This window comes from Stegodyphus dumicola, chromosome 3 (genome assembly GCF_044657685.1).
Source record: "Stegodyphus dumicola isolate Sdum_Otavi_A_Nest chromosome 3, ASM4465768v1".
Lineage (NCBI taxonomy): Eukaryota > Metazoa > Arthropoda > Arachnida > Araneae > Eresidae > Stegodyphus > Stegodyphus dumicola.
In genome coordinates this window covers 210,520,613-210,547,332 of record NC_140770.1, presented here as the reverse complement: position 1 = coordinate 210,547,332, position 26,720 = coordinate 210,520,613, and the positions used below count along the sequence as shown (strand labels likewise).

Genomic DNA, 26,720 nt, shown 5'->3' with positions numbered 1-26,720 from the left:
TAAATTATCATTTTACTGCTCTTATTAATAACATTTTATTATAATATTTGTTCTTTTATTTTATATTTAGACATAACAAAATTGTTTATATGTTTATAGTCTATGCAATTTTTGTATAAAGTTAATAAACATGGCAAAGAAACAACTGTATTGTATCTCATTTTAAAATTCCTAATACCGCTATTCTGCTATAACGATTAGAAAATACCGAATACCGGTAACGTATTTTTGATCTGTTATTGCAATCCCTAGATACGACTTATACGCGAAATCGCATATAAGTCGTATGCAAATCTGCAAATCTGCATTGGGCAAAGTTTTACTGTATTTCAGACTACGCTGGTACCTTGGTGTACTTTCGTTTGATTATGCGTCCTATTTGGACGTGTTGGACAATTTTTGATTGCATACAGTGATCGAATTGACTGCATACAGTGTTTTTATAAATGTACGAATGCGTATGGATATAGGCTACACATATAAATTGTTGCCAAACACCGAACTAGTAAAAGATTTTACAATTTGGAGGGGGGGTGGGGTAGACTTAAATGTGAGTGCCGAGGAAAATCTGCCAACTGTGATTCTCAAGCTTTTCAGCAGTTAAAAAACAGTCTCACTAATGTTTTTTTTTTTTTACTTTCAAAGTAGCGAGCGGCGGTTAAAAAGAACGTCACTGTTTTAAAAATACCACGGAATCTATCAAAATATCACCTTTCTTCCAAGCACCATTACAGAAAGAAAGAAATCTTTGTGCGGGTATGGATTTAAAAAAAATAGCAATTTTTGTTGCGAAAAATATGTAAAAAGTACACGAAGGATAAATGCCGAAAATTTTGCAATAGACAGTATTTCCATCATATACCTTGGATTAAATGTTAAAGAAAATCACAAAGATCGCTGCGATCAGCCTTTAACGTAACAATGTTTAGAGCCTGTGGTTGTAGATTTGCCACAATTACGTCTTCCGCCATATTTTTCCTTTTGCTTACGAAAAGAAGGATATGAATAAATTACTAATTTTGGATAATATAAAAATATATGCAAGAAAATAATAGAAACCCCAAATACCGCGGAAAAGTAACAATTATTATTATTTTCATTCATTGTAATCATACATTTTTATTTAAAGTTTTATTCATTCTTTTAGACCAGGAGTGTCCAAACGTATCAGCTTGCGGGCCATATTAGCTGTTTCATAAAGCTTCGAGAGCCAAAACCTAGGTAGTTCATAACACCATGGTGATGTAATTATACTGAACAGTTCCCACATGTTTTTAAACAAAGCAGCGAGATTTTTTGCATTTGGGTCTTTACCGCTATGATAACACAAAGAAATTCGTCTTTTACACTTTCATGCAGTTTCACCTAACATAATTTTTTTTTTAAGTTTAAACACCGACAAAAATCTATTTAACATGAATCTATTTAACACGAGGCTATTAAAAGGGAATAGTCTATTTAACATGAAGCTATTTATATGTTCCAGAATATTAAAGATTTCTTCAGTTTGTAATATAACTTTACTTTTAAGTGGATCTACGTGCTCGTTCTAACACTTACCCGCGAATTTTGTTCGTGCATTTTGATCAGGTACAAAATTTTGCTCATAGGTATCCTGCCTGCAGGCTGTAGTTTGGAGACCGTTGTCATCAGAAGACGGCAGATGTTCAAACTCATCATCCTCTTAATGCTATACATAATGTAACATAATAGCTACATAATATAAGCTAACATGACTACGGCGTACTACATATGTAAGTTAATATGACAACGTCAATGCTACTTTCATAAAAAGAACAGTAAAAAATGTGATCTTCTCTTTTTATTACAACTTTATTTATTAATCAAGTGCGCTATTTTGTTTACAGGACAAGAAAATTACTATGTCGTCTTGTAGTTTTCAGGAAATTTCAATTCCCATCAAGGTCAGCTTCGATGAATTACAGTCGTATACCTGTAAGCCTCCAGTTACCTGGAATTTAGATGGATGGATTCACATTTCACCCCGTTAAAAGAACTGTGGATAGATTAAAATCCACAGCAATAGAGGATTTATAAAAAAACACATTTATAATAAAGTCTATTAGCTACAATTACTCTGATATTTTGAGTATATAGGCCTTTATTCTTGAGAAGATTTAGAGTTAAGAATCAGGACTTCTGTAATATTTTCTGTAAAATGTAACATGAAATGTAATTTCTGTAAAATGTAACATGAAAATGTAACAAAATGCTTGAAAGAAACGAAGCTCTGCCAGAAAAATAAGATTACAGGGAAAAGTCTATTTAACATTGAGGTAAATGGCTGTCTCGCTAAATAGCGACATATCGCCAAGTTGGCGTCGGTTTTGGAGAATAAATTTTATCAACGAATTTGGCGAGAAATCGCCAGACTTGGCAACTATTTGGTAACATTTTGGTCCGGTCCCTGTATAACTGTAATTGGTAATGTGGTTGAATAACTGTAATAGATCCCTCTATGCAACAGTAACCATATCTGGCCCTCATGTGCCTTCAGGTAATTTCGAGAAGTAGAAGGTACTAAAGATTTTTCGGCGGTCGGGAGAAAACTATATAAGCATGTTAAAAGAACTACGAGAGCATCAGTTTCTCAGTTGTTATTTCAAAGCTGATTTCGGAGCATTGAGATATCCGTTAGAAGCGTTAGATGCGATTTGCATTGCATTGTGTTTAACATTCTTAATAGTTTGAAGTGTATTTACTGACTGTGCTCTGCAATACTGAAAGCAGCTGCAGTAGTGCTTTTGTGGCAAGTTCCAGAATTGTAAAGTGTTTCTTTTGGGAAAATAAGTTTTATCCAGCTGTCATCGGTTTTGTGTGCATTCAAACCATTACGAACCATTCGCACACAACGTTATATACAAGTTGATCCAAAAGGAATAGGAAAAAAATTCAATAACTCGAAAGGTATATAATGTAGTACGAAAGGTATTTACTGTTCACAAAAATGCACAGCCCAAAGCAAGCTCCCACTTCTCTTTGGGTAAAGTGACGCCACTCAGCAGAGCATTAAGATATGTTACTGTCTTAAACATCAGAAGTAGAACGATTTGACCTTGAAGGAGCATAACCTTGTCTGTCTATTGGCTTTTGCTTTACTAATTTACCTCTAAGCTTCACCTCGAGATAAAAATAAAAGGAAAACGAATTCCTAATTATTACCCCTACTCCTCCCTCCTCAAAAACAAACTATTGTTAAAGCTATTAATTATAATGTTCAAATTAATGTTGATCAAACAGTAATTTTGTTAAATGGACGATTTATGCTGAATGTATACTATTGCAAGCTAATCACGGAAATGAAATCAATTGTCTTTTTCGATCCTTCACAGTTATTATTATTATCATTGTAGCTTTTCGTCATGTTATTATTCAAAAACCCTGAATGATGAAAATATTTTATAGCTGAAAATTTGAAATTAACAGGAGAAAGTGTAAAATAAGAACTCTCATTTAGCAACAAAAAATTTAAATTTTGTGGTTCCAGCCGAAAACATCGCGGCAAAAACATCGTGGACGAAAACGTAGCGAAGAAAACAACGCAAGGCGAAAACGTCGTGCTACAAAACATCGTTGGAGAAAGCATCGCAGTTCTAAACATCGCGGTACCAAACATCGTCGTCGAAAATAAAGCGGTACAAAAACTTCACAGTTTAAAAACATCGTCGTCGAAAATATCGTGGTAAAAAATAAAGTATCTACAAATCATCGTATGACGATAACATCGCAGACATGCTTTTTACAGGCTTTCATAACTGTAAATGGATATTCCCATAATGATTTGTGAGAGCAAGATGGAAAGAAGAATAATTTTTACTTTCTTATTTTTTATTAACTAATAAATTTTTGCTAAGAAATAAGAAGGAAACTTAAACATAGAAAATTAATGCAACATAATAAAATTTTAAACCGTTATAGTTAACTAACAAAGTCCATTAATAAATCCTTTTTTATAAAGTTCTTACTGGTAATTTTTTATGAAAAGTATAATCTATAAGTTACATTTAATTTTTTGTGCTTAAGTTTCCTTCTTACTTTTTCAGCAAAATTTTTTAGTTAATAAAAAATGTGAAAGTAAAAATTATCCTTCTTTACATCTTGGGCTCACAAATCATTATAGGAATATGCATTTACAATTATCAAAACCTGAAAAAAAAGCATGTCTGCGATATTATAGTCATGCGATGATTTGTAGATACTTTATTTTTTACCACGATATTTTCGACGACGATGTTTTTAAACTGCGAAGTTTTTGAACTGCTTTATTTTCGACGACGATGTTTTGTACCACGATGTTTTAGAACTACGATGTTTTCTCTTTGCGATGTTTTCTGCAACGATGTTTAGTAGCACGACGTTTTCGCCTTGCGTTGTTTTCTCCGCGACGTTTCGTCCACGATGTTTTTGCCGCGATGTTATCAGCGGACACCAAATTTTGTTGACCAGTAAAATTTAAACATAACAATTCTGACAATGCTTTAGTGTATTTAATGCTTTTTATAGAATTGACGATATTGACGTAGTATGAGATCTACCTCTTTTAGATAATTATTTACATCTTAGATGTCGCTATTAAAACACTATTTTTAACATGAGCTAAATACATAACTGCCAACCTATAAATGCTAAAGCCTGGGAGATTTTTGTGATAAAATCGGAAGAAACCGGGAGAGTTTCATGCTGTTAAGGCCAAAACATTTCAAAGGAGCTCCAAACTGACTTCACTTTATAATGCATAATTCCGGTTAGTGAACTATTTGTAATTCAACTCTGATGTAAAATATATAAGCATTTAGTCGGATATTCTAAATTATACGTTCTTTGGCTACTTTAATTTTTTTTTTATTTTCTTGCACTGTTACACCGAGAAAATCTCGAATAGTGAAGGAAAGCTTTTACTTATAAGCTTTTACTTTAGTACTTTTAAATACGATTAAAATAAAATTAGTAATTAATATACATAGTATTTGCGTCGATAAACTTAGTAATCTACCATATACTAAAGTAAACAAAATCAAATGCAAAAGTTTACTCCTCAAACGTTGCTTGAATCTTTATACAAATATCTACAAATGTCTATAGTACATTAAGACAAAATAAAATGAAATTCAATAAGATCAATAAAAAGTAGCAAGAAAAAGCTCAATTCAGATAAAATCAAACTTAATTATTTTGAAAGGTGAGGGAATTGAAATTGCCTGATTTAAGTTTTACTAATTCAACAGAATTCATTTATAGCTGGAAAACATTTTCTCAGAAAAGGCTAGAAATAAAAAACTAGGAGATTCAGTGATCTGCCGGGTGAGTGAGAGATGTGATAAAATACCGAGAGAGTTGGCAGGTACGTAAATACAAATAATTAAAAGTATGTAAATTGATTCCATAAATTAATGTAATAATCTATACAATTATTGATTTAATTTATTTTAAATAGCTTCGAAGAGTAGAAACAAAAGCAGGAGTGGGGCATTTTTATGATTCTTTCAGCCCTGAACACTACGAATGTGGCTCAGATAAAATGAGCTCAGTATGATGAAACAGTATTCATTGCTTTTCATTCACGGATCTCCACCGTGCATTTGCGAGCTAAGGTGGAAGTATTTGCGGTATGGTACTCAGCACGTTATGTAGTATCTTTAGCTTCAAAATCTCCCTGAACGATTCAGTTGTCCGAGTATTAGTTTCGTTTGCATGATTGACGAAATTCTTTTGCTTATATTCGATTCAATAATCATATTCTAATCGGGCCAGCCCCATACAAAAAGGCCATTCGTCACTCATGATAACAAGTCAGGTATGACTTCCCTCTGGATTATAGGTATGTTGCGGCATCAGCTTCATACATGAAAAACTCAGAAGCTTTCATATTTGAAAATGAAATACAGTGTTAGGAACCAGAACTGTTTAAAACAATACGCAATTTTATTGGCTCCTGTAACAACTTTAAATAATATTAAAATCTTGTAGTTTAAATAATTTAAATAGATGAATGGCAATATTTGAAACCAGACTCGAGTGCCACGTGCGACTCTCGCACGAAGAATGCAATTTATTTTTAAATGTTAGTATTCTTTTTTCTTCTTGTTTTGTATGTCGCCATTTTTTTAGTGTTAAATAAAAGTTATTGCTGTGTTCCATCATTGGAGTTACTTCATATCGCCAAAGAAGTATTACAGTAATAATTATTTTGGAGGCACCGACCGAGATCGAATAATCGTGCGTATTTTTATTTCATTAGTTCATCACTGAACGCAATATTAGCGATACCAGATTATTACTTTCTGTTAATATTGAATTGCTTTATTTTATTAGTTCATCACTGAACGCAATATTAGCGATACCATATTATTACTTTCTGTTAATATTGAATTTATTTTATTAGTTCGTCACTGAACGCAATATTAGTGATACCAGGTTATTACTTCCTGTTGATATTGAATTGCCTTATTTTATTAGTTCATCACTGAACGTAACTTCCTGTTGATATTGAATTGTCTTATTTTATTAGTTCATCACTGAACATAATATTAGTGATACCAGGTTATTACTTCCTGTTAATATTGAATTGCCTTATTTTATTAGTTGATCACTGAACGTAATATTAGTGATATCAGGTTATTAGTTCCTGTTAACACTGAACTGCCTTATTTTATTAGTTTATCACTTGAACGTAATCTTAGTGATACCATTTTAATGCCGTTTCTACTAGAGCTGAAAGGAAAAGAAAAATAGTTGAAGAGAAGATTTTGGAACCGATGAAGGAAGAAAATAAACCATCCAAAGATATCTTTGAAGAAGAAGTTAAATCACCGGAATTAAACGTGGAAGATTTTTACGAAAATTTGAAAAACGATAAAGAAATTAATATTGAGAATCATTTTGCAATGCAACGTTATCATCATCTTTCGGCTTTCGATTTAATATCAAAGGCGCTACTAATAGACGAAGAAAACAAATGTCGAAAGCAAATGACAAATGAATATTATCCGAAAGGCACAGATGAACTAAAGAAAGGCTTTGCTGTGAAATATAGCCGAGGAACTGGTCCGCCATGGAAGAGATCTAGGCGCCGTCATGAAAAAAAAAAAAAGGAAGACTAATTTGAACACTGTCCCTTTTCTTCCTATTTAAATGTGGTGTAAAAATATTTGTTTAAAACTTAAAATTTTCGGCCTGAAAATTTGGAAACTTATGAGAGAAGTTATCTTTTCTCTTTAACAATTGAGCAAGCCGAGCTTATAGACTTTCGAATTTTACAGAACTTTTCCCTTCGGCAAAAGTCTCTCCGTTGGGGGAGAGGTTGTAACAACTTTAAATGATATTAAAATCTTGTAGTTTAAATAATTTAAATAGATGAATGGCAATATTTGAAACCAGACTCGAGTGCCAAGTGCGACTCTCGCACGAAGAATGCAATTTATTTTTAAATGTTAGTATTCTTTTTTCTTCTTGTTTTGTATGTCGCCATTTTTTAAGTGTTAAATAAAAGTTATTGCTGTGTTCCATCATTGGAGTTACTTCATATCGCCAAAGAAGTATTACACTCCGATCTCAAGAATAAACAACTCGCTAAAAGCGGTAGATCGAATATTACAACATTACCCAATCGACATTATTCCTGATGTGTGATGATAATAATTTTCTCATAATAATGTTCAATATTATAATTTGAATAATAATTTTCTAATAAACCTCTACTTAATATTTAACTGGCTTTCGCTCCTAAATTATAAAACATATATATAGTACGTGGCACAGTAATATGCAATCTTCGTATATCCATATATAGCCACATAACATTTTATTTAAAAACATAGCTTATGTAAAGCTGACTGTAACGAAAACTTTTCTCAATTTTTAGTTGCGCCTGGTATTTCTATGATAAATTGAGCACCTTCTAACACTTTAATTCTCATAATTCTTCATCACTTTTCCAACACGCTTCTTCGGTTGGAGAAAGATAACAAAATCGGAGGTCTAACACGAAGGTTTCAAACTTTGACATGCTATATAACTTCTGGCAAGAAAGTGCCAGCAAAACAATCTACGCTTCCAATCTGATACGTGATCTTCAAATGATCACGACTTAACGAACCCTCCTCCACGTTTCGTTTTTGCTTCGTCATCACCTACTGCTAAAACTCTTCATCACGAATATCCCTTCAACGGGTGACTTACAGGTCTTGGCTCTCCCTTTTAAAGCGGGCGGTAATCAAAAAGCGTGCCTTAACATTACTTCCTAGATTTGAATGTCTTGAAATGCCATCTGGAGTAGCTGGTCATTAGGAAGTCTGTTAACACGCCATAAAGTACGCAGTTATAACACGTACTAATTTAAGGACTATTATTAAGGCGTCTTTAAGAAAGAGAACTCCCTTTCAACGGCATATGTAACATGGTAGTGGAGATAGTTGTTACGAAAGAAGTAATTGAGCTACATGAGATCTTTTTACTTCTGGCGCGATTCGCCAAGACATTAATAGATTGCCACAATTATTTTAACTCACCAAAGCAATCAATACCGCTTTCCAAATACACTTACTAAGAAATTAAGATTAGCAGCTCTTCAATTCCACCACTTCAAAAACCTGTTTCATATCGATGCGAATTGATCACTTTTCGAAAAGTGAGAAAGCGTCGTAACGGTACTGTGTCATGAGGGTACCTATACCTTTACGAAGGCTACTTTTTATATATTAAAAGTTGATCTTTATAAGAGTGCAGGCACATTTAGGCCGTCATACAGGGGCATCTTAAGTAGACATGTTACCGGGATACTCATGTAGCAACTGTTTCACCACAAGAACACATGCGAGGGATCTTATTCAATTTCTTATACTTGCTAATCACAAATGGTTGCTTACTACTTAATATGGCAGTTCGTTATCTTCGTTGATTCAATGTTGGAATTCCTGGAAATTTAAGGCAATGATCTGCGGCGTAGTTTACTTGACTCAAATAATGACATAGATTATATGATTAAATTACTTGCCAAATTTAGCGGAACTAATGTAAGGCTACAAGTTGATCAATTAAATTTCATCAAAAACTAAAAGTACAATATTTGCATTTATTGTAAAACGTTTTCTAGGTAAACAAAACTTGAGGAAAGGAGAATAATTTTAGTTTCCAAATGTTTCAGAACTGTAAGAAATGAGATGAAGTTTAGCTTTCTTATTGTCAAGGCTTAATGACGCTTCATTCTAATCTCATAAATATTTGAAGGGTTATTCCCGATTGGGTGTTGGGCCCTTTCTCTTTTGCAAGTAACCCCACAAACTCAGATGGATCCACACTATTATAGGAGCAATTCATTGAATGAGGAACTGAAACCAATGTTTGAACAAGAAAACCACAAATTCTGGTTAAAAGAATTCATACGAATTTTATATCCTGCATTATGGGTATTATTCTGCATTATAAGGAAGCTGTTGACTGCTTTCCCGTAACTTCCTATCTAGTAAGCAGTGCATTTAGCGTAGCATAATTATGAGTCTCATCATGAAAAAATGATACTGACTGAAATATCCTCATGGAGACTTACGAATGCTACTCACAAACACAGATTCGAACATAAATAATACTTTATCACCCCATGAGGTTCAGTCATCTCATTGGAAAAATAAATGTGTTTCGTGTTCTGAAACAAAACTTATTTCAATAAAAGCTAAATTAAATATCAAAATGTTTTATTTCTATTTTATTTTTACGTCATTCAAGAAATCAAAACTAAACTTGTAATTTTTCTACTACGTGTTACATATATTTCTTTCACTTAGAGGTTCATGGTCAGGTTTCTTTTATAAGAAGGAGTCCATGGTCATAATAAATTAGGGAATCACTGGGTTTAAACCGTGGCCCACGAAGCTGAAAGTAGCTTAGAAAATAACTTTCGTAGCACTTATTTAATGGCAACGCAGAACTGCTTTCAGATGCATCATTTTTATAAAAATGGATAAACTTATAAAGAGTTCTGGTTTAGTAGTGCGTACATTAAATATAAATTAATAAAAATAAGTAGTACTACTTCTTATGAAAACACGCCGCACCAATAACAAGACGTATTACAAACTACACAAACCAATCACGTGAGCGGTAAGAAAGCAATTTCTTTTCAGAGCCATCTAACTTTTCGTACCTTTCTGCGCATGCATTTTTCGTTATACAGGTCGTTCGTTGTGCAAAATATTCGTTATATTAAGCACCACTGCATACTCAAAACTATGCTTATCACAGATTTTTCTTCGAAATTTACGCGTTCATTATGGTTAAATGATCCACAGTGATTTTCAACAACAGCGTTTTAATTTTAAATGTTTCGATTCTTTTTAGTGTTATTATTATTGCTATTTATTTTTTTTTCTGTTAGTGGATTTTCTATTTTTACAAACCCTCTTCTTCCATAGTTTACTTCCATTTAATCAATTACAAAGAAATAAAGTTTGAGCGAAAAATTCAAGACATTTAAATAGACCATTGGAAAGAATATATCTACAATTATTACAATGCAGCTTTCATCTTGAAACGCGAATGTATTCAAGGACTAAAATTGATAAAAAAGTTTCAAATAAGAAATGTTCAGTTTTACAATCATGCTATATATCTCTGAAACGACTTATCAAATTAACGAGGTATATCGACGCTCTGCTTTGCTAATATCGCTATTAGGGTACAAGATAAACGATTTTCTAAACACTCATCCTCCCCGATATTTCGTGGGAGCGTCTTACATGCCTTGTACATTAAAAAAAAAAAAAAGAATGGCAGCTTCATTTTTCTTCTTAAGAAACAGCCTTAATTAATTAAAGAAAACAAAATAGCAAACTATTGCATCTCAGCTGGAGCTAACTGATAGCAAGGCCGCTGCAAAATGACACATACTGACCACACGACAAAGTTATAAAAGTAAAAAAATGGTAAATGATGACGAATTTCGCGTGCGGACTACTTTATTACACCGCGGAAGGTTACCAGCCGTACATTCGAGGCAGAGGAGGGCAATTATGGCGGATAATTACTGTGTCGTTGGGCCATCAATAAAGAAAAGAGTGTCCTCAGCTGCTATAAAAGAGGCGGGTTAGGTTGAGGAATTTTTTTAAGAGGTGGAAGAACCATAAAAATATTACTCCTCTTATTAGAATACTGATTACTTCCTAGCTTGAAGGATAAGGAGTTTTGGATTTTTCATTGCCGCATTAAATGAGTTTTTTCACTCTCATTATGATTTAATGTATGAAGAAAGGTGGAACGTTGCTGCTATGCCACACCAAGCAATACTTACTTTCAGGGTTAGATATTTACATCTATACAAGTCCTCCAAGTTATCGCAAGAAATCCCACTGTCTGAGACAGAGAATTAAAATAGAAACAACATCGTTAAGAACTTCGCAGTCGGAAAATATTCTTCCACACTTATCTGCAAATTGAGTAGTAGCTACACAATGCGGCAGCATGATCAATGAACACTGAAGAGTACGAGAATAAAAGCATTAAATGCGGGTTTAAAGTTTTAAAAAAATAATTTAAAATGTGAGAGGCCCATACCTGAAGAATTTACCTTGGAGCATCTATTTTTCAACCAACGACGTTCTTAGCATATATGATTTGCAAAGCACAAGAAGAAACCTGAAAATATTTTTGTCAATCAATTTAAATAATTTCCAGCAAGGGGAAACCAGCTAATAATCGTCAAACATAAACATGATATGGAATAAGAAACACATTAGTGTCCAATAGACAGTTTTTTAAAGAGCGCAAATACGTCTCTTCTTCAAGCTGCCTTCATGTATGGCTATTAAACAAAAGAACCTTTTTGTGCAGACTTTATAAAAATATCCATGCCCACTAGTAGCCAAGTGGTCAAGCTGTGAATCACTAATAATTTGTGCCTAGTATGGCTGTTTCGAGGCTGATTAGTTTGCTTGGAATAATCTACTGCGGTTTTTTTCATAATTAGCGTAAATACGACAACGTTTCCTTTGTCCTTTCTTTGTTCATGTGGCCGGTATAATACCAATGTATTATCCTACAGCGTATTTCCAATTAAAAAAAAAAAAAAAAAACAAGCTTCTTGCATTTCTAATTATATTAATTATGCTATTACCTGTACTAATTATACTATTAACTATGCATTTAATTATACTTATTATACTATAACTTAGCTACGCTAACCATACAGTGATTCTCAATCTATTTTGCCACATGCACCCTTTAATTATAGCTAGAAGATCATTCCACCCTTCTTTCGAAAACTTGAAAATACATATACATATTTATTTAAATTACTTTTTGTATGTGTTATATATTAAACAATGAAAAGTATAGAAAATGACGAAACTACCAAAACTTGAAAAAAAATAGTTCTTTGTATTCATAAATTGAAACTAAAACTGAACAGCTAAATGACCGCATTTCCTCCCTGAAGCTATGAAATCTTCCAGGAAAGAATACCACCCGAGTTGTAAACCCGCAAATTATAACTATATTTTCTGCATTATTAACTATATTAACTAACGATGCAAATACTAAATTACACATGGAAAGGGATCTGCAATATAATGAAATATATGGCAGTTCCATGAATACGGCATATTCATTGAAGAAAGAAAACTATGTTCTTTGTTTGCATAAACATACTGTTATATAAAGTATTTTTGGTACACTTCCTTGCTAAAACAGATGCCGTGCTTAGTTACCAAAATAGGCAAACTTTATCGCCCCATACGAAAGGCACAACCTTCAGAAGACGCCAGAAGTTATACAGCGGTCACTTTAAACAGCAAACATGGCTTTTTTTTTTTTAATTTTATTTTCTTTATCTGAGTAACTAATTTGTATCATGGAAAAGACTATTCAGAAATACTGCCATATTTTTGGTCAAAATTCTTAGACCAACTGGGTCCCAAATTTGGTCACGCCGCCAGAAGTACACCCATGTCCATAAATTAAAGATAATTCGGAGTCACGCGGAAATTGAACTCTAAAATAAATATATCACCTATAAAATCACTACACACATCTTCAAGAATCATATGCAAATTCCAGGAAGTAACCAGATGCCTTCAATCGGAGGATATCACCCGTATGGACTGGCCAGCATTCTCAACGGACTTGAATCCAGTAGAGGACGTGTGGGACATGCTTGGCCGACGAGTTGCAGCCCGTCAACCTCCTCCTACATGTCTACCGGAACTTCGGAGAGCATTGCTTTTTGAGTGGTGTAATATCCCCCAAGATCAGATTGATAATTTGATACTGAGCATGCCTAGGCGTTGTACGGACTGTATTGCATCGTCTGGGAAACATAGAATGTATTAACAATCATACCAACCATGTAATATTGGTTTTTCGTAAATAGGTGTTTTTTTTTTTTTTTTTTTTTTTTTTTGTAATTTGCTCCAGGGAGAACAAATCGCTAATTGTTTTTTAATAATATCAAACATGTAGCATCTTTTTTTTTGCTCTTTACCTTTTGTTTAATAAATAAGCTTTACAAATAAGTCAAATTTGTTTTGCTTCTAACTCTTCCTTTGGCCGATTTTGCATTATCCTTAATTTATGGACATGAGTGTATTTTAATCATATTTTACAGAAGCTTTTCCTGTTCGTTGTAAGAAACTCTTTTCAGGTAAGCCCTTATAGGCGAGAGAAGATGTATATGCACCGGAAATGTATAAAAGCCGGCATTCTATAGAATCCTAGGTAATGTATTGAATGCCGAAAAATGGCTAGGAATGTATGACACGATTAGCATTTCACACACTGCCTAGTCATTCAATAGAATGCCAAACGACAAACGGGCAAAGTATTCGTTTCGAATATCACGAATTCGTTTCGAATCATGAAATTATAGTTCGAGGATGGATTAAGCCAAGATGATGATGACATGCTTATAGAAAATATTTCCGTTTCTGCTACGTGTTGTGTGTTTTTAAAGGAAAGCTGTGATGCACATGTATTCACAAAATGTCGTTCAAAAATTCATACCTTCTGTGGACATGCTGGTACAGATGATGAAATGAATATAATATCACAAAATAATAATAATATTAAATAAAAAAAATCTGAAATGTTTCAGATTTTAAATTACGTCCAAGGGGGAGTTTTTTTTTAACGTTTTGTGTGTTACCTTTATTTATTAAATATCGTGCTCTTTGCACTTAAACCATAAAATTTAGTTCAATAGCTATGTCGCAAAATAATTTTTAAATGAGCATATCTTTAGAATTTCCGATACACAGTTCGACGCGCGTTTGTTACTCAAAAATTCGTTAAAATTTTACAAAATATGAAATCGATAATAAAACAAATTCCAAATTTCAAATTTGGGATTTTAGATGCCCATATTCGCAGTTGGATTACGTCATTCAAAATTGGATGGCTCTAGATACCGTTGTTTTACCACAATGCGAGAAATATACAAATATTTGTGCACTTTTTTCATTATTTAATTTCTTCAAATTTAACGCAGAACTCTAACATTTTGTGGCAACAGTTTGAGAAGTGAAACGACATTTATAGTGAACCAACGCAAAATGCCAAAACGAAATTAATAGTCCTTCGGGACTCAAATCCCTTTGGTCTAATAATAGTCTTACCGTGATCTTTTTTCATACATTGCTTAAATAGCATTTGCAGTTCTACAGAATGCCTAGGTACTGTATACAATGCCTAAGAAAATTATGTAATAATTCTCATATTTCATACTTTGCCTAAAACGTCAAGTATCATATAAAATGACAGAGTTTCATATATTGCCGGTAGCATATCTATTTATATCATCTTTCGTTCATGTGTCCTACAAATAAGCTTTCGACTTTTAGGCAGATAGGTTTCAAGCATTTTGCCGTAATTTAATAATTCAATTGTAATTATTGTTTCATACGGCTTAAAATAATATTAGTCTTTTAAAGTTTGGAATTTAATTGAATACGTTATGCAGACTTATAATTTCTTTACTGTAGCACTTCCCAACTGAACACATGACCCGTATTATTTTTTCTATACTAATGATTTTTGGCAAATTCATAACAAGATGCCTAGGTACTGTATACAGACCTTTATACATGCTTATATATATAATAAGATACGTAGGTACGGCATACAGATATTCATGCTAACCAATGCTGAAAATCACTATAAGAAAGCATAATTTACATGGAAAATTACGTAAATCTCTCAGTCAATAATGTATTGCGATTTACTTGCTTAAAATATATTCAAGTTCCCTCCCTCATTTATATCGTTTATAGTTTTCAACCTTTTTAACCCCATAATCCCCTTTCACCATTACTAAAAGTCAACTCCGCTCCTTTCCAAAACTCGAAATGTACATACACCAATCCCCTTAAATTTAGATTATTTGTTTTTACTTTATTTGTAAAAAATAAACAACAATACAGAGAATACTGATAAATATCAAAAACTTGATAAAATGTATTTTATATTCATAAACTAAAACTAAATAATATGTAAATAAAAGGCTGACAGCATTCCCTTACCCCTCTGAAGGTATGGAATTTTTCCCTGGCTGAGAAACCCCGGTTTAAAGAAAAAATTATTAAAAAAAATATTAAACTGTTTAGTATGTACAAGTATCCTACATTAAAAGTTAAAATTAATGCATTATTTTGCTCAGTTCCACTGCACATGTTTCATTGTATGCGCTTGAATTAAGATACAATAAGCATGACGTAATAAAATGCGGGGACATTGTTTCACATAGTCTACATGCATCGCAAACGAATTCATAGCATTGAGACATTATCTAAGAAAATGTGCCTTAAGGTAAAGTCTTCTATATGTTTAATATTCTGATCATAACTCAATACATAAAAAACATTATCACGTTTAAAGGAGGAACACACAGATATATTACAATTCTTAAGGATAAAATAGGTTTTACAAGGAGTAAAATGTGTGATGTTATCCTATGTTTTTATATTTTTTACGTCATCTCTGTCATTTTAATGAAAACAACCATACATCAATAATGTATGTCCAACGTTCAACGATAGCTGATAAGATAACTTTTATTTTTTTAAAAATTAAATAAATATCATATTTTCCTTATCCATTTTTTTTCGGGGAAGGCACACAGCAAAGTATGGATAGCTAAAAACCCTCTCTATTAAGATTATGGCAATCATTGCTACCACAAAATGATGTTGTTTCACTAAATAAAAATTGCGTTCTTTTTTTTTCCTTCTCTTCCCCCCTTTCTCGATTACTACTTTTACTGGATGAGTACTCTTCTGGGCCTTTCAAAATTTTTCAATTAATTCAATTAATTTAACAATTCATGTTTAAAGTTGATTTTAAAGTTACGAATTTTTAAATGATTCGTATGGCGCAAAACGCGAAGATTTGAGTTTTAGAATCTGGAATCTTTTCCAAAATCTCTGAGATTCCAATATCCCGTTTCTATATATTATATACCACTCAGTGTGTAGGCACACACCGTGTGCGCTTAAATTTGAATCCTGGCGGGCGTATCGCTGTTCTTCACGTACCCCGGTGTAAAAAAACAATGTCACCATCTGAATTTATCTAATAGGTTCCTCTCCAGGCGTCTTTTAAACGAGAAATATACATAAGGAATTTTCTCCTTTTTTAATGCATGCTTTCATGCTATAGTGGTAGAAAGACCGGTTAACAAGTGAAAAGTTCGAAATTCGAATCCCGACAAAAGCATCGCTGAAATTTCGTATTTACTACATCGAAAATCGTAATAAATTCTATAACATCAGTTACTACAAATAGTAAATGTTTTCTCAAGTACTTCTATTTTGTAGGCTTTTAGAATTCTGTAAGAAACATTTACTTCTATATTTAATTTGAATTTCCACATTAATATTTGCAGGACAGGATAGAATAAGCGGACAAGACACCAGAACATTAATCTTGCCACACTACGGTATTGTATGATGATGCTGCAAAGCATAAAGCTAGGGTATAGTGTAGAATATATCTTTGCCTTAACGCGATAATACGCAAGTACATTTATCATTTTCCAATAATGGCGTTAAACTTTAAAGCTTCAACTTGAATAAAAATTAGTTTTTTGTATTTACCGTGTTATTTTATTTAAAAAAATGCCAGGTTTTCTTGCCATGCATTGTATAAGAAATGAAATGTCGATCCTCTATTAACACAATGCACAGTTCTCACACGATATATCAAATTTTGACAATTTTCAAATATAAGTTTTCCACATAAAGGCAGCCAAAAATGTTTGCTGAAACAATGTATAAAAGAAATTAATTGTTGCCATAAAAGCTTAAATAAAAATTAGGAAAGCAACAACTTTGTGTTTGGTATAGATTTTAGTCAAGATTTAATGATTTTGAGGCAAGCAGGTACAAGTACCTCTTTATCAACAAAAAAGAAATCTGCAGTGAAAGGAAAACCACGGTTGTATTTAAACCCAAAAGGAGTAGAGCAAACGAGAAGGCACCGCCATCTCTCGGCAAAATAGTAACGAAAATTGAAAAATGACGTTAATAGAATTTTAAACGCGTGTGCAAGGACTGGATTGGCTACCTTTTCTCTTCGCTGCAGATTTCTTTCCCTTCGAAATCGATACAGTGTTGACTAAAATGTACACCAAACACAAGGTTGTTGCTTATCTAACTTTATGGTTTTATTTGGCGTGTTTTTCTTCTTTCTGTAAAAAGGCTTTTAACATTTGCGAGTTTAATTTTGAAAAGTTGGCTGTGCAAGTGATCTACGATAACTATTTATTCCTATCGCAGTTGGCAATATGCAGCGCAAGAATGAGCTATTTGTTGGATATCGGCCCTTATAAAATTCCATACTTTTACATGAAAAGTTATACTCAGTTTGACTGACTGAGTTTATTTGCCATTTGTTCTGACAGTGTATTCAAATAATTTTTAACGCTAAACATATATTTCCGTTGGTGCTTTCAGCATTATGTTATTTTCCGTAAAATATCCGAACTATTCCCAGTTTAATTTAATAGGCCATACAAGGAAGCCATGTGGTGCCCAAATAAGATTTTTCTTTCCTCCGAGTAAAAAATATTGTTAGAAAACATTCTCAAATATACAAGATGTGGTTACACTTCTCGATTAAAAAAGCTCTGTCTTCGCAAAGCAAAAGTATTAATAAACAGAAAACTTCTTTCGACGAAATATCTTCGCGGTTTTGATGGCGGAAGAGACAGTCTGTAGATACCAAAGCCATATGACCTCATTTATTATGCAAGTGTGTTGTTACTACAGCTGAGCAAATAACATCGCAGTTAAAAACTACATTTCCATAAAATGTCAAAACGTAACTTGAACTAACTGTGAATGAAGTGCTCTATAATCGTAGCAGGTTTCATTTTTAGGAGGCAACATTTTCATGCAAGAAATTTCTAAGAAAGAAATTTGATTATGATTGTCTTAACGAAGAAGCCGTTTTTTTCTTTCAGACGACAGACTCGATAAACCACTGAAGGACTATGATTATTTTTAAAACTAGGCCAAAACGCGATCTTAAACTGGAATTAGGTTTCATGGGTACACTTTATGCAGTTCTGATTCAGATGGCCGACAAAATTCTATTTCACTAAGGTATCAGTTTTTTATCTAATTAAGCCTGATTATTTAAAAGTTCTTTTCCACTCAGTTCTTTTTTCCGAAGAAAATTATAATAATATACAGCCGGATCCATTCTCAATAAACTGCTCTGAAACAATCATCATTGAATAGCTTTGCTCAAATGTCTACGAGGTATTATTGGACAACTGTATTCAGTACCAAATTTTTACAAATTCATTTCGAGAAAATTACTTGATAATACCAAATATTTTATCACTTCTAATATATAGCTCTTCCCTTTCATGTCACGCCTAGAAAGTTCTCCACAAAGGTAACCTTACCTTTAAAAGCATAGAGGATTCGTGGTTTTTTCGTAACCCAAATAATGTAATCCTTCCCCTAACTTCCGTCTATGACATGCACATTGCTACAAAAGGGCAAGCACACGATTAATTGCATTTACTGTAGTAAACTTCATGGCTGAATATACGATGGATTCCAGTACTTCTAATTATTACAATCGGGATGACTGCGTTAGAGAAAAGTACATCACCGACCAGGCTTCTGACCAAACGTAATAACGCCTGATGAGTGAGGAAAAACATCTACTCTCTATCAGCCACCACAGTAAAGTACTGGCTGGCAGATCAGTCGACATAAATTACTCATATCTAAGTTGTAGTTACAGTTATTAGTACAAAAGATATGATGCACACAAATGCAGGCAAGATAAGTATAAAAACATAGTGTATAATAATGTTACATAACCAAGATTATGACCCACTGTCTTAAAAAAAGTAAAATATTAGATAAAGAAAACAGTACGTTTTACTCCAAGAATAATAAATGGCTCAAAACCGTTCAAATAACGAACTGCATCAAGTCGGATGTTCACTCGTGAAACGGAAAAAAAATAGTCCAAGTAAATAGTCACCCTGTAGAGTCATTAGGTTATTTTGATGCTGGAGACATGAAAAATGAGCAGTGCCCTCGCCGGGACTCGAACATGGACCTCTCGAATATGCTCCGAGTGTGTTAACCATTACACTACGAAGGCATGCTTGAAAAAGGGAGAAAGTATACAGAATCAGTAAATGTCATAAAATGTTCATTGCTGAAGAAAACATAAAAGCCAGTTAGTGAAATAGCAGCAGATTGTTCAATGTCCATAAAACGTCCGTATCTAAACTATGAGGTACTTCCACTCTCGCATTCGCAAATAACTCAACAATATTTAAATTACGTTGTTTGTCCAGCTCTCGAACCTTGGCCTTTTCCCTCTAGGCAATAATAGCATAATGTGAGCAAAATGTTCTCATAGGGGTGCAGAAATATCAAAATGTACACAAACATCCTCTGTAAAATCACGGAAAAGAGTGGATCTCAGTTCTGGAAATCATGACGGAAGTAAAGGCAAAGCATACCTTTGATAACAGCAGCTTGCTTCATTTCACTTACATCGTCAAAGATGACAATACAAAAAAACAAAAACAAAAAAAAAAAAAAAAGTCTCATCAGACTCACTAATGATGTCAGTTAAAAATTTCTTCTTTGGTGCATATTATGCACTTTCAGTGTTCCGATAATACAAGTCTGGCCAAGTATCAAACCTTAAAAATATGCGTCAAATTTGAACTCGAAAACATCAAAACTAGATGCTAGGCGACTATAAGCACAGTCTTTGGTAAGAAGAATAGAGATTCTAGTTATGAAGTGATGACAGATTACGCTGTTGGCGAAAATCAAGTAATATGATGGAAATGATACAATGTGCTGCGGACTTAACAACTACTGTATGTTTATCAAATGTAATTCGAGTTCAGGTTTATTCTTAAATGTTTATCAGATACTTGTTATATGGTTCTTTCGTCCACTACCGTCTTTCGACATCAAAACTTCATACAGAAATGAAATGAATTATTCCTGAAGGAGGAAGAAATGGACAAATCCATGATCTTCCGTTACGCACTTTGTTAAAATTATTTGAAAATATGAAAGATGACTTTTTCCCTCTCGTGCACAAAGAAAAAAGGGAAAGAAAAATAGGTTGCTATAAATTAAGAAGTTCGCCAAGTGAATTATTCTGGGCGCAAATTGAAACAAATTCGCCAAAATAAATTTTTTAATTTCTTCATAAATTTCTCATCAAAAATTACAAAATTTAATATCTAGGCATGATTTGAGTCGTAGAATCGAAATATGGAAAAAAAATTGGTATGCTATTTCAGAAAAAGTTCGATTTTCGTGTCAAAATACCTATGTTAGAACAACTGCTATATATAAATCTAATATATATCCTAAGTCGCGCTTTCGATACACGGAAAAAGCAATTTGAATTTCGCGTCAATCGGCCCACTAGAGCGGGAGACATAGAACTGTCCTTCCCCCCTCCCGCAGTGAACAATAATTTTGAAACAGTTTGTGAAGAATTAAAAGTAGTTAATAGTTATTTAAATTTACAGATGTTATATATCTTTCTAAAAACATTACTGTGGGATATGAACTTTCACGACCGACAGATGGCGCTGCACGCTGTTCGACAGAACTTTTTGTGAAAACAAAAGCATGCAGACGAGACCGCCATGACATCATAACGTGTACGACATGAAGTGTACGACGTTATAAAGATGGAAGAACTTTTTAAAAAAATTTTTCTTTATTGTGACAAAATTCCTGCAAATATTCGTGATACTGTCATCCATTTTCATAGCGCTTAAAAATCGTTGATAATCTCTATCATTATAAAAAGCTCAAGTTAGAATGTCCATTGAACTTGTGTTTCTATTTCCCCTTGACTTTGAAGTTTCCGCTATTCGATGAAGTGCGTTCTCAGACGTCAAGGTAAGATAAGCCCTCCTCCCCATTAGTATAACTTATCATCAGATAACTCTTCTTTCGTGGAAAAATTATCTTAGAAAAGTTGAGCTTCTATTCAAGTTTAATCTTTCTATAATGTGATCCACCCTCTTTTCTTTTCCTTTTTTTTTTTATTATTATTTTTTTTTCTATACGCACAGTAGGAACAGGAAACCAAACATTTTCTTATAAAATGTAGTTTTCAATTACTGAATGATAGATGCGTATCTGACCCCGCAAAAGTATCTCCATGAGCGGCACTATTAAAATTCATGTGAAATAATGTAAAATCTGGAACAATTTTGAAGCATATTCTGAAATGTAAAATTGTACTACATGGTCATTTTAGCGTCAACTTTTAGAAAACACTTTGCCGGAAATACAAAATCAGGCTATGCAATATTAAGGTAAAAATAAAACAGCATAAACTCTCTGAGATTGCAACGTTTGTTTGCGGCCCAGAAGATTGGCAGAAAATTCCAATGACATCATCGAAGCACACTTAACAACTGTTTGCTTATAAAAATTATTTAGTCTAAGAGACAGCCGGCTTTACTTGTCCAATAAATACGTCAAAGCTCAGCCTACGAAGAAACTGAAAACACATTCTCTGCGTGGATTTTATGCGTGTGTCTCCGAGAGCGTTATTTCAGAGGCCAGCTAAGTAAACAATCTGCATATTATTACGCCACAAACGCTGCGTAATGAGTAGAAAGCAAGGCAGCCATGGATAATGTTCGTAAACATTAAGAATGCACATTGGTGTCTAAAATTTACTTTACACCAAAAAAAAAAAAAAAAAAATATAACAAAATAAAAAATAGCATTTAGGAAAATTTCAGATTACCTGGAAGAATTTATTGTTAACGTTTTAAAAAATTAAAAAAGAAGTGTTTGAAAGATTAACAAATATAAAAATTATATGATTAAAAAATTATCCCTGAAGGGGTCTCTTCGTGGAAGACTTTCCGAGAAAAATTACTTCACGCATGCGTTACAAATGGAGAAAGCAGTGGAAGCATCTATGCAACCAACCCCCTAGCTGGAATTCATATCTGGTCGAACTATTACCGTTCAGTGGTTTTTAAACATTCTATTGCTGGCGGGCCTTGCAAGGAGGGATCATTATAATCCGTAAAAATAAAAGTCACAACTACGCATCTAAGAGTTTTACGCAGGTTTCTAAACAATGATGGTGTGTTCAGATCCTCGAGTCTTGGAATCCCACGAATCTTAACACAGGTTTCATTGTTACTGATTCCACCCTTTACATTCTCTTCTCTAGTCCACTATACCAGTATATTTGAACTGGTAAGGGGCGGCCCTTCTTCTTTACGCCTTATACCAGCTCAGTCTACTCTCTTCTGATATAAGCTTACAGGAATTAAAATCATAGAAAATTAGTAATTAGAATAAGGAGAGCGGATAGCAGATATAATGAAAAATAAAGCCTCAAAACCTACATTTTACTTTCATTCGAGATAATTTAAACGTTTTACTGAGAATTATTTTTCTTATTCTATGCTCTGAACATGGCAAAGCTCACAAGAGCTATATTCGTAAGAGAAGGGATGCCTTCGTGAAGAAATTTCTCCAGGAAATTGGCTTGTATTCATGTTACACAGCAGAAGGGCAAGAAAACCCTAATGAAACTAGCATTTTCCACAAGGTCCGGAACATTCCAGCCTCGGCATCAGGTAAGTTCTATATATCGAACAATTCAGATACATTCTAAGGCAAAATCTGTGATAACCCATGTAGATTTTGCCTTAACTTTTAAATTAGAAATAAGTAAGGCTGTAGAGACATTAGATTAATTGGAAAAAGCCGGAGAGATGAAAAATTAGCAACAGCCTTCGCCGGGAATCGAACCACGGATCTCTGGAATATCGGCCCAGCATGCTACCATTACACCACGAAGGCACGCTAGGGAAGTGCGAGAAATACCTTATAAGGCATATAACAAAATAGCAAATGAATTTCCCTATTCATAAGGTAAATGAATATCCCTATTCCATTGTGATATTCAAGCACATTTCTAGCAGAACTTCTGCAAGGCTTTAAAGTCGGCAAGACTGACACAACCACTGTCTTAGGAATTATTAAGAGGTTTAAAAAAATACGAACTATAATTATTTGAAGTCATTTTTTATAGTAAATATCATTAAGTCACTATTTAATAGAAAATAATGATATCGAAACTCTTCTGAGATATTATATGTAACAAGAAAGTGGGTAAAAAGTAGGAGCATGCGCATATATCTCCCACTCCAGCTAAAATCTTTTGTAAATCCATTTCACTCCTCTCCTGAACAATATGCCTGCCTTTTCCCTTTCCTTTATATATATATATATATGTGTGATATAGGCTTAGCAAACAGCACGTTGCTACTGAACATGTCGAATATATTTTTTCATTTCAAAACATTTGTTGCTGTTATGTTACAGATTTTAAGAATTAACACCACCTTTTATTTTTTATTTTAATTTTTCATACGCTGGATTGCTTCTGTTTTACATGTTTATGTTTTTTGGACTCGGCCCACTCAAACTGAAAATACTTACTATTATACTTTAAAGCTTTTTTGCGTGGTTATGATTTTGATGCTATAATTTTTCATCAAAAACACTTTAATCCGGCTTGTATGGTTTCAAAATTTTTGTATGTTTTATTTTTCATGCATTGGATTGCTTATTTTTACATGTTTTATTTTTGGGACTCGGTCTACTCAAAATAAATATTTTTAAGCCGTTTTGAAGTTTATGTTTTCGATGCTTTAATTTTACAATGTTTACGATATTTACTTCGGCCTACAGTTGTCGGACTCATAAAGATATAGAATACTTTGCTACTTTTTCTGAGATTATTTTGATCATTAAACCTTAATTTGTGTCTTAATTAGCTCAGAAACAGGCTGATTTATTTAATTCTTTTGTTGCACCACACTCTGATAAAAATGCAACGATTATTTTTTTGGGGGGCGGGGGCTTTGGCTTTGGCGTATTTTGTCCCTTTTGTGCAGTTTGCCACTGTGCTTCTGGTTTTTGGCATTTGCTGGCATTTGCATATGGTTTTTTCCGAACTGAATATGTGATGGATTCTAATTTATTTTGCATTACATTATATATATATATATAAAGTTGCAGATTGTTGCAGGAATAACGACGGTGCGTAAAATAAAATCGCATCATTCAAGAAACTATCGAATTATTTGATTGTTAAAAGTGTTCTTTTTGAGTATTTCTTCTTGCAGTTGAGAAAAATGAGGGAAAAATAGCATTAAGGCTAAAACTAGGCAAACGACATTTTCTGTGCAGAGAAATGAAGGTGTTCCTGTATCAATTAAAAATAAGGAAATATATTTGAGAGGGGGGGGGGGAGTTCCGTGGCATGCTGTTCTATAAGCCCAGAAAAACCGCAAGAATGCTTAGATTGCTTCGCAGAATATCATTTGGAATGAATGCCATTCTCGATAATTTTGTTTATAATAAATGTTCTCTGAATTATAAGACATTATAGTATCATTCATATACTTTAAATTCATTTAATGATAAAACTCAAATAAATATAAAGCACGTAAAATATAAAGAAAGTGTGAATGTATCGAGCGCAAAAATTTAATGTTTTCTAATACATATGAGACGACAGAGTTTTTAAGGAAACCTTACGCCAAATTAAACAGGTCATGTATCGAATTATTTTTTCTTTTCATATCTTGCATACATTATTTTTTGCGTGATATTTTACTTAATTAATTAATTAACTATGATGGATTAAAAAACACTGTAAGCAAAGTTCTATTTTATTTATTTATTTTTATTTTTATTATTTATTTATTGCACAAAGTCGATATAGTTTTTTAATCAAATAACCTTTTACAAATTTTAAAAAAGGAGCTTTTACACTATCGTACATTAGGTAATGTATAATATTAATTAATATAATATTAAGATCGATGTAAATATGAAAAGCATTTCAGTTTATTTAAGACTATAAAATACGTTTTCTATTCAAAAATTTCATGAATAATATCACTTAGTTACTCTCACTAAAATTATAATTTCATACAGTGAAAATCTAGATTAAAGGAGCGGATGCTTCGAATAAATCTAAGCACTGCTATTATTACTCGTGTTATACTTATTACACTGATACGCACTCTACGTAGATAAATAAATATATCCATAGAGGTAAATAATAAAAAATCAAACTTAATTATTAGCACAAAGGGCGTTAGCCCAAAAGAGCTCTTAATTTTGTTTCGATCTTTTGCGTGGATTCCCTTTCAGCGTTGATTCACTTTTCAAACTGTTGCCACCAAATATTGATTCCTGCATTATATTTAAAGAAATTAAATAATGAAGAATCTGCATAAATCTATGTATATTTCTCGCATTATGATAAAACAACGGTTCCTAGAACCATCTAATTTTGAATAACGTAATCCTCCACCGAATATAGGCATCTGGAAGCCCTAATTTGAAATTTGTTTTATTATCTATTTCATATTTTGTCAGACATTAACGAATTTTTGATTAACAAACTCAACGATTTCAGAGCGAGGAATGCAACACTGTACGGAAAAAAAACATTTTTATCTCCAGCGCGCGAGACTGTGTATCGGAAACTCTAAAGATATGCTCATTTTAAAATTATTTTGCGATTGAATTGAATTTTATGGTTTAAGTGCGATGATATTTAATAAATAAAAGTAACACTCAAAATGTTAAAAAAACGCCCCTTTGTGCGTACTTTCAGATTTTTTTTTTTTTTTTAAATTTTATTTTCTATTTTTATACCCACAACCGATGTTCATCTTGAATATTTACTCATCCCACTAATGTTAAATTAAATTTCTATGAATATGTTAACTATACCACATTTACGCCCTATTAGAAAAGAATAATATTCCATGGTTCAATTTATCAATGTCGCTCTAAAATCAACAGGCGTAGACAAACAACCGGAAAAAGCAAACGAAAAACTAGTAATAAATGACTCCGACTGAGCACCACAGCGAAGTTGATTGAAACCGACATTAAATATGGTTGTCTAAAACCTAATATCATCCAGTGAGATATATAAACATATCCGTGTAAGTTTTTAATCAGATTAAACGTATATTTGCTCGAGAAAAATGCGACCACTGGACATACGGATATAAATAATAAGCACAAGGAAAATAATATCAATGAAGAAGGGGGGGAAATGAAGAACAGGCCCAGGTAATTGTGAACGAACGTCCATTTATCAAGTATAATTTGTTGATGGATGGCAACGCAGATGAAAGGCTG

General features: G+C 33.0%; 1 protein-coding gene and 1 non-coding gene across 3 annotated transcripts in view; both read right to left on the bottom strand.

Moving 5' to 3' along the window:
- Positions 1-26,720, bottom strand: part of LOC118184859 (uncharacterized) — a 755,975-nt gene that overhangs the window by 328,873 nt on the left and 400,382 nt on the right. The window lies entirely within an intron of this gene.
- On the bottom strand, positions 23,277-23,348 carry TRNAI-GAU (transfer RNA isoleucine (anticodon GAU)). The gene has a single exon. It is a non-coding gene; the product is annotated as a tRNA-Ile (tRNA).